This window comes from Orcinus orca, chromosome 1 (assembly GCF_937001465.1).
Source record: "Orcinus orca chromosome 1, mOrcOrc1.1, whole genome shotgun sequence".
NCBI lineage: Eukaryota > Metazoa > Chordata > Mammalia > Artiodactyla > Delphinidae > Orcinus > Orcinus orca.
In genome coordinates this window covers 170,451,324-170,469,066 of record NC_064559.1, presented here as the reverse complement: position 1 = coordinate 170,469,066, position 17,743 = coordinate 170,451,324, and the positions used below count along the sequence as shown (strand labels likewise).

At 34.3% G+C, this 17,743-nt stretch overlaps 1 long non-coding RNA gene across 1 annotated transcript in view; it reads right to left on the bottom strand.

Moving 5' to 3' along the window:
• Nucleotides 1-328: 328 nt before the first annotated feature.
• Nucleotides 329-17,743, bottom strand: part of LOC125961588 (uncharacterized) — an 89,549-nt gene continuing 72,134 nt past the window's right edge. The window contains exon 2 of the long non-coding RNA XR_007472461.1: nucleotides 329-795. This is a non-coding gene — a long non-coding RNA (uncharacterized LOC125961588). The remainder of the gene's footprint in view (nucleotides 796-17,743) is intronic.

Below are 17,743 nucleotides of genomic sequence, written 5' to 3'. Positions count from 1 at the left end.
GGTAGGTGTCCTAGTTGTGAGGAACTATGACCTCCGTGTCCTCCTACTTCACCATCTTAACTCTGCCCCTCAGTTATCCATTTTAAATATAGCAGTGTATACACGTCAATCCCAAACTCCCTAACTACCCCTTCCCCCTGGTAACCATAAGTTCATTCTCTAAGTCTCTGAGTCTGTTTCTGTTTTGTAAATAAGTTCATTTGTATCTTTTCTTTTCAGATTCCACATATAAGCCATATCATACATTTCTCTTTCTCTGTCTGACTTACTTCAGTCAGTATGACAATCTCTAGGTCTGTCCATGTTACTGCAAATGGCATTACTTCATTCTTTTTTTTTTTTAACATCTTTATTGGGGTACAATTGCTTTACAATGGTGTGTTAGTTTCTGCTTTATAACAAAGTGAATCAGTTATACATATACATATGTTCCCATATCTCTTCCCTCTTGTGTCTCCCTCCCTCCCACCCTCCCTATCCCACCCCTCCAGGTGGTCACAAAGCACCGAGCCGATATCCCTGTGCCATGTGGCTGCTTCCCACTAGCTATCTACCTTATGTTTGTTAGTGTGTATATGTCCATGACTCTCTCTTGCCCTGTCACAGCTCACCCTTCCCCCTCCCCATATCCTCAAGTCTGTTCTCCAGTAGGTCTGTGTCTTTATTCCTGTCTTACCCCTAGGTTCTCCATGACATTTTTTTTCTTAAATTCCATATACATGTGTTAGCATACAGTATTTGTCTTTTTCTTTCTGACTTACTTCACTCTGTATGACAGACTCTAGGTCTATCCATCTCATTACAAACAGCTCAATTTCGTTTCTTTTTATGGCTGAGTAATATTCCATTGTATATATGTGCCAAATCTTCTTTATCCATTCATCTGATGATGGGCACGTAGGTTGTTTACATCTCCAGGCTATTGTAAATAGAGCTGCAATGAATATTTTGGTACATGACTCCTTTTGAATTTTGGTTTTCTCAGGGTATATGCTCAGTAGTGGGATTGCTGGGTCATATGGTAGTTCTATTTGTAGTTTTTTAAGGAACCTCCATACTGTTCTCCATAGTGGCTGAACAAATTCACATTCCCACCAGCAGTGCAAGAGTGTTCCCTTTTCTCCACACCCTCTCCAGCATTTATTGTTTCTAGATTTTTTGATGATGGCCATTCTGACTGGTGTGAGATGATATCTCATTGTAGTTTTGATTTGCATTTCTCTAATGATTAATGATGTTGAGCATCCTTTCATGTGTTTGTTGGCAGTCTGTGTATCTTCTTTGGAGAAATGTCTATTTAGGTCTTCTGCCCATTTTTGGATTGGGTTGTTTGTTTTTTTGTTATTGAGCTGCTTATAAATTTTGGAGATTAATCCTTTGTCAGTTGCTTCATTTGCAAATATTTTCTCCCATTCTGAGGGTTGTCTTTTGGTCTTGTTTATGGTTTCCTTTGCTGTGCAAAAGCTTTGAAGTTTCATTAGGTCCCATTTGTTTATTTTTGCTTTTATTTCCATTTCTCTAGGAGGTGGGTCAGAAAGGATCTTGCTGTGATTTATGTCATAGAGTGTTCTGCCTATGTTTTCCTCTAAGAGTTTGATAGTTTCTGGCCTTACATTTAGGTCTTTAATCGATTTTGAGCTTATTTTTGTGTATGGTGTTAGGGAGTGATCTAATCTCATACTTTTACATGTACCTGTCCAGTTTTCCCAGCACCACTTATTGAAGAGGTTGTCCTTTCTCCACTGTACATTCCTGCCACCTTTATCAAAGATAAGTTTACTTCATTCTTTTTAATGGCCGAGTAATAGTCCATTGTATATATGTACCACACCTTCTTTATCCATTCCTCTGTCAATGGACATTTAGGTTGCTTCCATGTCTTGGCTATTGTAAACTCTACTGCAATGAACATTGGGGTGCATGTATCCTTTTGGACCAGGTTTTTCTCTGGATATATGCCCAGGAGTGGTATTGCAGGATCATATGGTAGCTCTATTTTTTGCTTTTTAAGGAACCTCCATACTGTTCTTCATAGTGGCTGTACCAATTTACATTCCCACCAACAGTGTAGGACAGTTCCCTTTTATCCACAACCTCTCCAGCATTCACTGTTTGTGGATTTTTTGATGATAGCCATTTTGACTGGCATGAGGTAATATCTCATTGTAGTTTTGATTTGCATTTCTCTAATAATTAGCAGTGTTGAACATCTTTTCGTGTGCCTCTTGGCCATCTGTATGTCTTTGGAGAAATGTCTATTTAGGTCTTCTGCCCATTTTTTGATTGGGTTGTTTGTTTTGATGATATTAAGCCAGAAATGCCACAGATTTTTTTATATTATACTTGTATCTTTCTACCTTGCTGAGTTCATTTATTAGTGTAATAGTTTTTGTGAGGAGACTTTAGGGTTCACTCTATAGAGTATCATTTCATCTACAAACAGTGACAGTTTTCCCTCTTCCTTTTCAATTTGGATACACCTTATTTCTTTTTCTTGTCTGATTGCTGTGGCTAGGACTTTCAATACTGTATTGAATAGAAGTGATGAGAGTGGGCATTCTTTTCTTGTTCCTGAATTTAGTGGGAAGGTTTTCACCTTTTCACTTTTGAGCATTATGTTGGCTGTGGGTTAGTCATAAATGGCTTTTATTATGTTGAGATATGTTTTCTCTATACCCACTTTGGTGAAAGTTTTTATCATGAGTGGATGGTGAATTTTGTCAAATGCTTTTTCTTCATGTACTGAGATGGCCATGTGGTTTTGTCTTTCCTTTTGTTAATTTGGTGTATCACACTGATTGATTTTTATATGTTGAACCATCCCTGAGACCCTGGAATGAGTCTAACTTGATCATGGTGTATGATCCTTTTTATGTATTGTTGGATTTGGTTTGCTAATATTTTTTGAGGATTTTTGCATCTATATTCATCAAAGATATTGACCTGTAATTTCCTTTTTTTGTAGTGTCTTTGTATGGTGTTGGCATCAGGGTGATGGTGGCTTCATAAAATGAATTTGGGAGTGAACTGTCTTCTTCAACCTTTTAGAATAGTTTGAGAAAGACAGGTATAAGTTCTTTGTATGTTTGGTAGAATTACTCAGTGAAGCTGTTCAGTCCTGGACTTTTGTTTGCAGGGAGTTTTTTTTTTCTTATTACAGGTTTTATTTCACTTCTAGTGATTTGTCTGTTCAAATTATCTGTTTCTTCTTGATTCAACTTTGATTGGGTGTATATTTCTAGAAACCTGTCCATTTTTTTCTATGTTGTCCAATTTGTTGGCATATAACTGTTCATAGTATTCTCTTATGACTTTCTGTATTTCTGTGGTGTTGGTTGTATACTTCCCTTCCCAACATTTCATCTAACCTCCCTTCCCTATCTCCAAATGCCTATGTCAAAGAGTAGAATTTTTTGAAAGTATCAGAGAATAGAATATAGAAAAAGAGAGAACATGAATTATTTTTATGAGGCAAGGATAACCTTGACAGAGCATCCAAAAAGGATAGTACAAGAAACTTGCAAGCATATTTCATTTATGAAAAAATACCTGTAAAAATCTTAAATATTAGCTAACTGAATTCAACAGTGTATTTTTAAAATGTGATATGATATAATGGAACTTAGTAATGTAAAAAAACATTATTGAAATTAGTCACATTAATGGACTATGGTAGATATTTTGGATAGTTTGCTCAACCTCAATTTCTCTCTTTATGTATTTGTAGAGTTTGGAAAGCTATAAAGACTACATTTCTCAGACTCCTTTGCAGCTAGGTTTCTGGTTATGAGTCAGGTTCTACCAATAGAATATACTCAAAAGAGATTTACAAGATAAAAGTGAGATAGATGCCATTTAGCTGTAGTTCTGGTCTGTTGCTGCTAGAAAGCAAGTTTTGTAAATGTGCAGCCCTCTGAAAAAGCATTCCAGTGTCCATTACCCTGTGAGTAAAGAAACAATAGTCATGGCAATGTCTCTGCATCTGAATTTATACTTGGTAATCTCTAGTTTGCTGTCTTAGACACTCACTCTTTGCCTTGTTGGGTGCAAGAGACCACTGTGGCAGCAGCTTCTTAAAGCATAAATGCTGTGGCCTCAGTGGTAGTTGTCCCCTAGTGTATCACTTCAGACTTACTCTGGCTGTAGTCCCAGATTGCTTATTCAAGAAGCCACTCCTTTAACTCTCCAAAGATTTTGTAAGCACCTAATTCCCTGTATTAAATTCCTTCCTGCTTGAAATAAATTCCTTCCTGCTTGAAATATCTAGCCTTTTTTCTCCTATCTGGAGCAAACCCAGATTGATAGAGTATTTGGTATCAGTAATGGATGATGCTATAAGCAAAATTACTCAAATGTGCAGCATCTGCATTTGTTTAGTAGATGGAAAGGAAACAACTGCATGCTGGAAATTTAATTATTTTCATATACTGTGGAAAGACATTTGGTAAAATTATTGTCTCTGATATCTTGGAAGTAAAATTATGTACTAACAGAACCTGGAGCTCTAGATGAATAAGTTACAAAATACTAGCATATAGTGTGTATTTCTTGATGCTTACAGCAAGATATTACAAGAAAGAAATCTCTTCAGACAAGAATTGGCCAATTTTCAAGCATAGATGAAAAACAATTCAGTTCTCTTAAGGGAGATCCTCCCTGCCTGTGGCCTACAATCTAGGATGACTCATACCCAGCAGGGTTGGAAAACTCCAACTACTTATGTTCCTCCAAACATGAGTATTTGGCTCCAGATTTTTCTCAAGCTTCTTCCATTAATACTTCTCTTCTACAAAATGGCAGTTAGAGCAACTGCAAAGATTAGATTAAGGGTGAAGTCTTCCCACCCAAGACTGTTATTAACTTAATTGGACTCAAAATAACTGCCATTAAATGAGGAAGAGACAGATCTTGCCCAGACACCACCCCCCCAAAAAAGGAAAATAAGTCTCAAAAAAAACCCAACTTACACTGTGATTATTAGCACATAGAACTGTCTGGAAGTATATCAGAAACCTACTAAATATTTTAGGAAATTGTGTTGCCAAAGAAACAATAATCCTAGTTTATAGAAACCAGTGATTATGTCTGGGTGTGGATATCTTTGAATTTATCCTAAACTGGAGTTTGTTTAGTTTTTCTGAGGTGTTGATTAATGTTTTTCACCAAATTTAGGAAATCTTTGGCCAAAATTTCTTCAAGTATTTTTTTCTGCTCCTTTCTTTCTCTCCTTGCCTTCTTGGACTACCCTTATGCATTATGCATTATACATATATACCAGTATGCATATGAGAATGCATAATTGAGATTATCCAGTCTAAGGAACAGAAAGAAAAAAGAATGAACAAAAATGAACAGAGTCTCAGAGACATGTGGAATACTATCAGGCATATCAACATATGCATAATTGAAGTCCCACAAGAAAAAGCAAGAGAGAAAGAGCATAAGGAATATTTGAAGAAATAATGCCCCAAATCATCCCAAACTTGATGAAAAACATTAATCTACACATCCACACAGCAGAATAGATTCCAGGTAGAATAAACTCAAAGAGATCTACACCCAGACAGTTCAAAATCAAACTGTTGAAAGACAAAGAGAATCTTGAAAGCAGCAAGGGAGATGTAACTCATCAGGTAAAAATATCCTAAATAAGATAAATAGCTAATTTCTAATCAGAAGTCATGGAAGCCAGAAGTCATGAGGCAACATAGTCAAAGCACTCAAAAAAAAAAAAAAAAAAAAAAGACTGTCAAACAAAAATTCTATACCCTGTGAAACCATTCTTCAAAATTGAAGAACTTAAGACACTCCCAGATAAACAAAAACTGAGAGAATTCATCACTAGCAGACCTGTACTCCAAGCAATAATAAAAGGAGTCCTTCAGGCTAAAAACTACACTGTGATACCATTTCTCACCTACCAGATTCGCCAAACCTCACAAGCTTTTCAACACACTGTATTGGTGAGGCTTTGAGGAAAGAAGCACTTTCATACATTGCTGATGAGAATGAAAAATAATGCATTCTCTATAGAGGTGAATATGGCAATATCTAACAAGTTACATATATGTATATCTTCTATAATTTGACCAGCAACCCCATGTGTAAAAATTTACTCTTAAAATACAGCTCCAAAAATATGAAAATACATAAGCCCTAGGCTATTTATTTCTCCATTATTTGTAATTACAGAATACTGAAAAAACTTAAATGCTCATACATAGGAGATTGGTTAAATAAATTATAGTATATTCACACAATAGAGTATGAGGAAGATCTGTTTAAACTGAAAGGCAAGGATTTTCAGGATGTACTATAAAGTGAAAAAAAGCAAACTGTAAGAAGAGCAAATATAATATGCTATCTTTTATGAAAGAAATAAGAGGACATGAGAGAATATATATATATCTTCTGATCTGTACCGAAAAAAAGTAGCATAGGAAAAACAAACAAATAACCAATTTAATTGACAATGTAACAAATGTAATGTAATGGGACAAGCTGACATCATCATTATATAGTATATGACTAAAATGAATAACCTGAATTTAATGGTGAGGAAAACTTAAAAAAACCTTAAGGATATTGTGCAAAACAACTAGCCTATCCCCTTCAAAAATATCAATATCATGAAAGACAAAGAAAATTTGAAAAACCATTCTATATTAAAGGAGACTAAATGGACATAGCAACAAAATGCCATGTGTAATCCTGGACTGGATCCTGAACCATAGGGAAAATGCAAAATGACATTGCTGAGATAATTGCCAAAAATTGAATATGGACACTACATTAGATAATACTAATGTATCAGTGTAAAATTTCCCAAATTTTATAATTGTAATTGGATATATAATCCTATATTTTCTTGTTCTTAGGAAAAACACACAGAAGTATTTAGGGGCATTATGTTTATAACTCCCACTCTCGAATGACTCAAGAAATTATATATATACAAATACATATGTATTTATGATCTAGCAATTTCACTTTGGGCAAATAACCAAAAGAATTGAAAGCAGGGTCTTGAAGAGTTATTTGTACACCCATGTTCATAGCATTGTTATTCACATTAGCTAAAATGTGGAAGCAACCCAAGTGTCCATCAATTGATAAATGGATAAACAAAATGTGGTACTTACATACAGTGGAATATTAATCAGCCTTAAAAAGTAAAAAATTTCTGAAATTTGCTACAACATGGATGAACCTTGAGAACATCATGCTAATTGAAATGCTAGTCACAAAAAGATAAACATTGTATGATTATACTTATATGAGATACTTAGAGTAGTGAAAATTACAGAGACAGAAGGAATGGTGGTTTCCAGGTGCTAGGAGGAGGGTAGAATGGGGAGTTATTGTTTAATAGTTATAGTGATTCAATCTTACAAGATGAAAAGAGCTATGGAGATGGGGAGCTCCCCATCTCCATAGCTCCATCTCCATAGCATGTGATGGTTGCACAACATTATGAATTATTTAATACCCCTAAACTATACACCTAAAAATGGTTAAGATTGGTAAATTTTATGTCAAGTGCATTTTACCACAACAGAAAATTGAAAAATTCATATATGTGTGTATGTAGAGAGAGTGAAAGAAAAGAGTGATAATTTAAAAACTAGGAAAACAGTAAAAATTAGTGAATTTGATGCAAGGATATACAAAACTTTGTACTATTTTTGCTACTCTTTTTTAGGTTTGAAAGTATTTCAAAATAAGTTTTTAAAAAAGATAACAGAGACTTCCCTGGTGGCCCAGTGGGTTAGACGCCGTGCTCCCAATGCAGGGGGCCGGGATTTGATCCCTGGTCAGGGAACTAGATCCCTCATGCATGCCACAACTAAGAGTCCACATTACTCAACTAAGAGGCCTGCATGCTGCAACTAAGAAGCCATCAGCCAAAAGAAAGAAAGGAAGGAAGGAAGGAAGAGAAAGAGTGAAAAGAAAGGGAAGAGGTTAAGTAAAAAAAAGATATTGATTACTCATACTCATCAAATGTTTTTTTTTTTTAACCAGTGTCTGCATTAGATGAACGTATGATTTGATGATGAATAATGAGAAATGACTATTGGAAGACAGGAGGAAAGAGGCAGTAATTGAAGGGTTGCAAAATTCAGAATAAGTCCAAAAGAAAACAAGATTTTTGAATAGTTACATCACCAAAACAGAATTTATGAAAGGCAATTCTTAAGCAACAGATTATGTTGGAAGTAGGCTACTAGATTAAAATCTGGGAGAGTATATAAGTTTTTAAAATAAGTAATTAAGGTTCTTTTTATAGGTTTTTTGATAAGTAATTCAGAAATCAGGTAGAAAATATATTAGACCTATTAAACAGATAGAGGAATGACAAAATCTTGTGACGGATAAGTCATGTAAAATAACTAGGGAAATCAAAGAAGACTTCAAGTTTCAAGCAGAGCTAACTAATAATAATTGCACACCATAATAGAAAAATGCAAAGAGATAAGAGTTCAGTGATAATTTTTTAAAATAATGACTTTTAGGTGTTTGTAGGAAATCCAGTCATAGTATTTTCACAAAATTTTCACTTCACTTTTTCCCATTTCCTAGCTTCCCTCTTGAGCTGCTTTCTTAAATTTCCCTGTATTCCTGCTGTATAACTGCCCATTTTGGCAAATTCTCCCCACCCACTCATCAAATTCTCCCTTAGGCTTTCCTTCAAAATACATCCTTAAAATGATTATATTAGATATTTCATAAACAAAGTCATTATTACTACAGCTATGGTGAACTCAAATTGGAAGAGCCTTAAATATTGTTAACAATTATAGGGACCTCCCTGGTGGTGGGTGGTTAAGACTCTGCCTGCCAATGCAGGGGACATGGGTTCGATCCCTGGTCCGGGAAGATCCCACATGCCGCAGAGCAACTAAGCTTGTGCATCACAACTACTGAGCCTGCGCTCTAGAGCCCTCAAGCCATAACCACTGAGCTCACTCACCACAACTACTGAGCCCATGCGCCGCAACTACTGAAGCCCACGTGCTCTAGGGCCTATATGCTGCAACTACTGAGCCCGTATGCTGCAACTACTGAAGCCTGCATGCCTAGAGCCTACACTCCGCAACAAAAGAAGTCACCACAATAAGAAGCCTGTGCACTGCAACTAAGAGTAGCCTGCACTCGCCACAGCTAGAGGAAGCCTGCTCACAGCAATGAAGACCCAACACAGCCAAAAAAACAAAAAACAATTATATATGTTTAACTATAAATAATAGTTAATTGTTATAAACTATATGAGTTTCCATCAACTGTGCAAACACGCTTTATTTTTTAATAAATTTTTTCTGCAGTTTTGGTAATTTTTGTTGTTTAAGACTGTTTTAGTCTGCTCAAGCTGTCTTAACAAAGTACCGTAGACTGAGTAGCTTAAACAACAGACATTTATTTTATCACAGTTCTAGAGGCTTGAAGTCCAAAATCAGGGTGTTAGTATAATCAGTTTCTGGTGAGAATTATTCCTGGCTTACAGAAGGCCACCTTCTGGCTGTGTCCTCACATTGTGGAGAGAGAGAACAAGCTCTCTGGTGTCTCTTCTTATAAGGGCATTTATCCCATCATGAGGGCCCCCTTTATGATCTCATCAAAACCTAATTATCTCCGTAAAGCCCCATCATCAAATACCATCACACTGTGGGGTTAAACCTTCAACATATGAATTCTGGGGGGACACAATTCAGTTCATAGTGAAGACCTAGTCTATATATAAGATTAACTGATGCTAATTAATTGGACACCATTTGGATATTATTCTTAATTTTGGCAGTAAAGATGGAACAAGAGATCATTAAAAACATATCCATTAATTTGTAAAATATAAAAGGTCTAATTTATGTCTCTTTTAGCAACTTTGAATAGCATTTCATCATTTAATATTCCCTTTGAAGAAATATACGTTTACAAAGAATAAACATTTTAATACTAAAATATAATAATTTGAACATGTGAAATGTATAAATGAGTATTATTATGGACAACAAATGAATATTTGGTGGTAATTTTGTCATATACAATAGTGTGTCAAACACTTTTCTCCCTTCCTATTTTCAAATTTCCATGTTAACATGTTAACCACGGCACCATCTTGTGGATATTTATCAAATAGCTGAGCTGTACAATCATTTATTTGAAGGTATTGAAAATGAAAGTATTCATGAAAAAAATGAAAGTTTTAAAATGCAGTTTAGGTTAATGAAGTAAAACATTGACAAGTAATCTTCCTCAGTCTCTTTCAAAGTGCTTCAAGTATATAAATAAACCCTTGAACCAACTCCAGCATTTTTACTTTTTCTTTTTAAAGCATTTACTTCATTAAATGTTTGTATAAAATTTCAAAATGGCCAGTTTGTTCTAAATACACCAAATAGATTATATTTTAGTGTGTATGGTATGTGTATGTATGTTTACATATATAAATATAAATGTGTATGCTACTAAAATTTTATATTGATTTAAGATCAGGATCTGTTAAAATATGGGAACTGATACAGAGTAGGTTTTAAAAAATGAAAAAATGTTCTGTAAATTTAAGTTTAATCACTCACTGACTATGAACCACTTATTTTAAAATTTATTTTTCTGAGGTAGAATGAAAAATACTGGTAATTGTCAAATATTAGAGGAGACATACCAAAACGCATCAAGCTCTGACAATATCAAATCAAAAAGTATATATTATTTTCATAGGAAGGATTTAAATAGTTATTGACTAATAGGAAATTATACTACATATGGTGGTATTTTAATTAGAAAAGTCTTAATCATGAAATGTTTTAATGACTTCTTCAGAGAGTATACAGAAAAATCATTGGTGTAATTAATGTGATTTTTCAAAAAGATTACTGAAAGTGTTTTTCTGTAATATTTTCTTTTTAAGGTTTGGAATTTAGAGTTCACAATTACATTTAATGGTAGATCTCACTATAGGCTAGGCATTTAGGTACATTATCTAATATAATCCTTCCAACAATCTTTTTTGATTTGGTCTTATTATTTCTACTTTGCACATAGGGAAAATCAAGACTGAGCAATTATATAAGTCACCAAGGTCACACAGCTAATAAGAAGTCATAATTATAACCTAAGTCTTAAAAGCCCGAATTCTTGTCACAACACAAACCTGCTTCTTAGAAATTCAGATAAATATCAGAGATTATAATCAAGAGATTAAAATGGAATTTAAAAATCTGTTTACTGAAAGTTCAAAGGTATGCCAAATTAAAACTGTTAAATTTTTTTTCAAATTTTTAGTGGAGTATAGTTGATTTACAATGTTGTGTTAAAAAACTTTAACTTTTTTATATGCAATTTTTAGTGCACTAGGTTTAAGATTATTGTAGTTTGAGACAAAATTCTTCCAGCTATATAATACTGTAAAAGTATAGGAATGCAAGATATATTAATCCTAGAGCTATAACTAAGAATAGAACATAAATAGAAAGCAAATTTCCTTAATGGTAACTCTCTTAAGCATTAATATCCTCTTTTTTAAAATAAATTTATTTATTTATTTGTTTATTTTTGGCTGTGCTGGGTTTTGGTTGCTGCACATGGGCTTTCTCTAGTTGCAGCGAGCGGGGGCTACTCCTTGTTGCGGTGCGCAGGCTTCTCATTGTGGTGGCTTCCCTTGTTGCGGAGCACGGGCTTTAGTAGTTGTGGCTTGTGGGCTCTAGAGCGCAGGCTCAGTAGTTGTGGCTCACGGGCTTAGTTGCTCCGTGGCATGTGGGATCTTCCTGGACCAGGGCTCAAACCCATGTCCCCTGCATTAGCAGGTGGATTCTTAACCACTGTGCCACCAGGGAAGCCCAAGCATTAATATCCTCTTAATCATTATTTTCTTTTATTAAATACTATAGCTTAAAACTCTTTACAAGTCTTTTAAAATTAAAAAAAATTATGGTAGGGACACAATATGAGATCTACCCTGTTACCAAATTTTGAAGTGCATATACAGTATTGTTAACTATAGGCACAATGTTGGACAATAGATCTCTAGAATGTATTCATCTTGTGTAACTGAAGCTTGATACCCGTTGAACAACAATTTCCCATTTCCCCTCCTTTCTGTCCCTGGTAACCACCTTTGTACTCTCTGTTTCTATGAGTTTTACTATTTTAGATAGCTCATAAAAGTGGAATCATTCTGTATTTGTCTTTCTGTGACTGGCTTATTTCACTTGCATAATGCCCTCCAGGTTTATCCATGTTGTTCCAGGATTCTCTTCCTGTTTTAAGGTTGAATAATATTCCATTGTATGTATATAACACATTTTCTTTATCCATTCATGTGTTTACGGACATTTAGGTTTTTCCCACATCTTAACTATTGTGAATAGTGCTGTAATGAACACTGGAGTGTTCATCTGAGAGCCAGATTTCAATTCTCTTTGATATATACCCAGAAGTAGGATTGCTAGATCATATAGTAATTCTATTTTTATTTTTTTGAGGAATCTCCATACTGTTTTGCACAGTGGTTGCACCAGTTTACATTACCACCAACAGTATATAAGTGTTCCAATTTCAAGATGATAGCCATCCTAACAAGTGAGAGGTGATATCTCATTGTGATACTGATTTGCATTTTCCTGATGATTAGTAATATTAAGCACCTTTCCATATACCTGTTGGCCATTTGTATGTCTTCTTTGGAGAAATATCTATTCAAGTCCTTTGCCCATTTAAGAAATATGTTATTTGTTTTTTTTTGCTGTTATGTTATAAAAGTTCCTTGTATATTTTAGATATGAATCTCCTACCAGATACATGGTTTGCAAATATTTTATATTCTGTAGGTTGCCTTGTCACTCTGTAGATTGTTTTTTGGTTTTGGGGTTGTTTTTTTGTTTGTTTTTGTTTGCTTTTGCTGTGCAGAAGCTTTTTAGTTTTATGTAGTCCCACTTGGCTTTTTTCATTTGTGTTGCTTGTGCTTTCTGATGTTATATCCATATCAGTATCATATATCAATCATTGCCAAGCTCACTGTTATAAAGCTTTTCTCCTATTCTTTCTTCTAGGAGTTTTACATTTCCAGGTCTTAACATTTAAGTCATTAATCCACTTTGAGTTGATTTTTGAATATGGTATAAGAGTTCAATTTTGTTCTTTTGCATGTGGATATCTAGTTTTCCCAACATTATTTGTTGATGAGACTGTTCTTTTCCCATTGTATTTTCTTGGCTCCCTTGTCAAAGATCAATTCATCATATATCCATGGGTTTATTTCTAGACTCTATTATGTTCCATTGTTCCATATATATGTATGTTATTATGCCAGTCATACTGTTTTAATTACTATTGCTTTGTAATATATTTTAACAGTGATGCTCCAGCTTTGTTCTTTTTCCTCAAGATTATTTTGGCAATTGGAATCTTTTGTGGATCCATATGAATTTCAGGATTGTTTTTTCTCTTTTTTAGAAAACTGTCTTTGGGATTTTTTTGTGTGTGTGTGGTACGGGGGCCTCTCACTGTTGTGGCCTCTCCCATTGCAGAGCACAGGCTCCGGACGCGCAGGCTCAGCGGCCATGGCTCACGGGCCCAGCCGCTCCGCAGCATGTGGGATCTTCCCAGACTGGGGCATGAACCCGTGTCCCCTGCATCGGCAGGCGGACTCTCAACCACTGCACCACCAGGGAAGCCCTGTACAAATCTTTTTGTGGACATTTCATTTTATGAAAATTTTCATTTCTCTTGAGTAAATACTTAGGAGTGGAATTGCTGAGTCATAAGGTAATGTATTAATTATTTAAGAAAGTGACAGTTTTACAAAATGGTTTACCATTCTAGAATTCACTAAGCAATGCATGAAACTTGCCAGTGAAGCTTCTTTTAATTTTGTTTTGTTTTCATAGTGTTATAATATTCTCAGTAAGAAGCAATGTGGCAAGAAGAAAGAATGAGGACTCTGGAATTAGTCCAAGTTTGGAAATTTTTTTAAATATTAGAGCAATCTTGTTGTCTGTTTGAAAACCAGGGCCCAAAATATATTAATTATATATATATATAATTATAAAAAATACTATATAATTATTATTTATATAATATATAAATATATGTTTTATATTGAAATAAATATTAATTACATATAATATGCACATATATTATATATTAATATAATACATGTTATTATAGTTAATATGATATACATATATTTAGAAAGAATATAGATATATGTATAAGGTTTAGATATATGAACTTTATAATATATAGATATATATACAAATAAAGATAAAAGCCTCAGTACTGAGGACAGACTGCAGATGGAGTTTATTCCTATGTCAAATACCTAACTATTTTATGAAGATTAGAATTAGTATGTATAGTTTCTAGAAATGTTTCTGGTGATAGAGGTTCATCAATAAAGGTATTGGATGAATGAATACAAATTTATTCCAGTCTAGTTCAGATTTATACTGCATAAGCTGATGTGTAAGACTGGTTGTTAGCCAGAAAATTCAGATAGCACAAAGAGCTACTTCAGAGAGGTCATTTATTTGCTAGTAAGTTGAAGGAAAATGGATTATCAATTATTTTCCTTTCAATCACTGAAACTAATAATTTAACTAAATAATTAATATTCAGGGTTAGGATTCTTTCAAAATATTAATTGGAATCACAAGTAACTAACATTAAAATTGTAGACTCAAGAAAAAATATAGAATTCTATTATATTCATTATTTTCCTATTAGCAATCATCTAAAGAATTTTATTTTGGTCCCTGCTCAGTGTGGTGAGAACAATTTTCTTTGCAGCTCAGGAGCCGATGTGGTGTGTTTTCACTTTGTGTGCCAGGAGACACAATGACTCGGAAAGAGATAAATTTAAAGACCAAAAAGAATTTTATTTTGATATTTGAGAAAGTTACTCTCATTCTGCCAATGAGTCAAGTTAGATTAAACGAGATGAAGTTTCATATCAAAGTTAGGACATCTTAGCTGCTAGTAGTAGGACAACATTTAGTTTAGTGTGTGGCCTATCATAAATACTTAACTAACACTTGTTGAACTGGGAATAGCACCAATTCTTCTGACTTGTAGTTTGGCACTCTTTTTACTATATCACACCACCCCTCATAATTCCCAAATTTGCAAAGAAACTGTTAGATTTTCAGAAAAAAAGCCTCAAACATTTTGGAACTAAAAATTAAACAATGATTACTTTTTATGTAATTTCAGTTCTTTTCTTAGAAACTTAATTTCAAATACAATAAAAGTCAATGATAATGAGGCCCACAATAAGATAAATTTGAATATAATACAATTGGGAATTGGCTCCAGTCTTCTCCCAGCCCCTGTTCTCAAACATGGATAAGCTAAAATATATATATATATATACACATATATTGGCAGCTCTGTGTGGCATGCAGGATCTCAGTTCCCCAACCAGGGATTGAACCCGGGCTGAGGCAGTGAAAGCCCAGAATCATAACCACTAGGCTGGCAGGGAAATTAAAATTCTTATTGTTGTTTATGTGTGGGAGGGAGGGTGGTAGAGGGGTAAAGGAAGGGAATATGGACCGAAGGCAGAAGCCATAAAAGGAAAAAGCAGTCGATATCATTAGAGAGATCAGTAGGGGGGAGTGTGGGTCTCCAAAGCCCCATATTCTCCTGGCCCTATCTCCCCAGATCAGTGTAAAAACTCGGTGTCAACTAAAGAAGAGATTACTGGAATCACTGCAGCTGTCCAGAAGTTCCAAATAAACACAGAACCCATAATTATTTCTGTCAATATTTCAGCCAGAATAAACAACTGCCAGTACCACACCAGTATCTGGATGGATTTGAATGGTGTAAACAGACCTGTATCTATGAGACATTAGCTGCACAAGCTCGCCTCTATTTCATTTCAGAAGTCTCACAATATTATGACCTTGTATTTTATGCAATTAAAAAATTTGAAACCTACTAGTTTCACATCAAAATAGGGTTTTGCCATACTCAAAATAGTCCTATTATAGGACTGTCCAGAAAGTTTATCACTTGCCCTTTGGTTACACATGTGGTAATCTTTTTTCCTTCTGACACACTCATCCAAGTAACAGGAGTATACCAAAAAGAGCTCCATTTACAAGTGGCACTGCTGTTTCCTAATTTGAAATCACAAGGTAAATAAAGACTAACTTTATAGGCTTCTCACCTTGTCAGATTCTTCCCATGACACATCATGTGGCAGACATGAGTGACATTTCTATGAGTGACAAATACTAAGACTCTATTGACAATCATTGGTTTAGTATAATTACCAACACCTCTATCAACAACAACAGAAAAACAGTGTATGAAAAAGAAATAGAAAAAATGTGATTACATTTGTATAGGCCTTTTATTTTATTTTATTTTTCGTCAACATGCAAAAATCAGTTGTATTTCTACACACTAATAATGGACAATCTGAAAAGGAAATTCCATTTACAATAGGCTTTAAAATATAGAAATTAACTTATCAAGAAACTTGTACAATGAAAAATCTAAAACATTGCTGAGAGAAATTAAAGAAGACATCAATAAATAGAAATGAATTCCATCTTCATGACTTGGAAGACAATATTGTTCAGAGGTCAATACTACCCAAAGCAATCTACAGACTCAGTGTAACCTCTATTAAAATGAAATTTAAAATTTTCTATTTTTTATAGAAATAGAAAAACACATCCTAAAACTCATATGGAATCTCAAGGAACCCTGAGTAGCCAAAAAAGTCTTTCAAAAGAAGAACAAAGCTGGAGAACTTAATATTACTTGATATCAAAACTTCCTACAAAGCTACAATAATGAAAACAGTATTTGCTAACATTTTACTAGCATATTGACAGACATATAGACCAATGAAATAGACTAGAAAGACCTGAAATAACCCATGAATATATGGTCAAATGATTTTTGTATTCATTTAGCCAGTCTATGTCTTTTGGTTGGAACATTTAACCCATTTACATTTAAAGTAATTACTGATATATATGTTCTTATTGCCATTTTGTTAATTGTTTTGGGTTTGTTTGTGTAGGACTTTTTTCTTCCCTTCCTCTTTTGTTCTTTTCTCTTGTGATTTGATGACTATTTTTAGTGTTGTGTTTGGATTCCTTTTTCTTTTTTGTGTGTATATCTATTGTAGATTTTTGATTTGCAGTTACCATGAGATTTTGATATAGCAGTCTATATATATACAAGTTTGTTTAAGTTTCTGGTCTCTTAATTTCAAATGCATTTTCAGTATCCTGCATTTGTACTCTCCTCTTCTCATTATTGCTGGTTTTGATATCATGTTTGTGTGTGGATAATTTCCTGCCTATACTGTATGTTTGCCTTTACTGGTGAGCTTTCCCATGCATAATTTTCTTGTTTCTAGTTGTGGCATTTTCTTTTCCACTTAGAGAAGTTCCTTTAGCATTTGTTGTAAAGCTGGTTTGGTGGCACTGAATTCTCTTAGCTTTTGCTTGTCTGAAAAGCTTTTGATTTCTCCATCAACTCTAAATGAGAGCCTTGCTGGGCAGAGTATTCTTGGTTGTAGGTTTTTTCCTTTCATCACTTTAAATATATTGTGCCACTCCCTTCTGGCCTGCAGAGTTTCTCCTGAGAAGTCAGCTAATAACTATGGGAGTTCCCTGGTATGTTGTTTGTTGCTTTTCCCTTGTTGCTTTTAATATTTTCTCTTTCTCTTTAATTTTTGTCAATTTGATTACTATGTATCTCGGCATGTCCCGCCTTGGCTTTA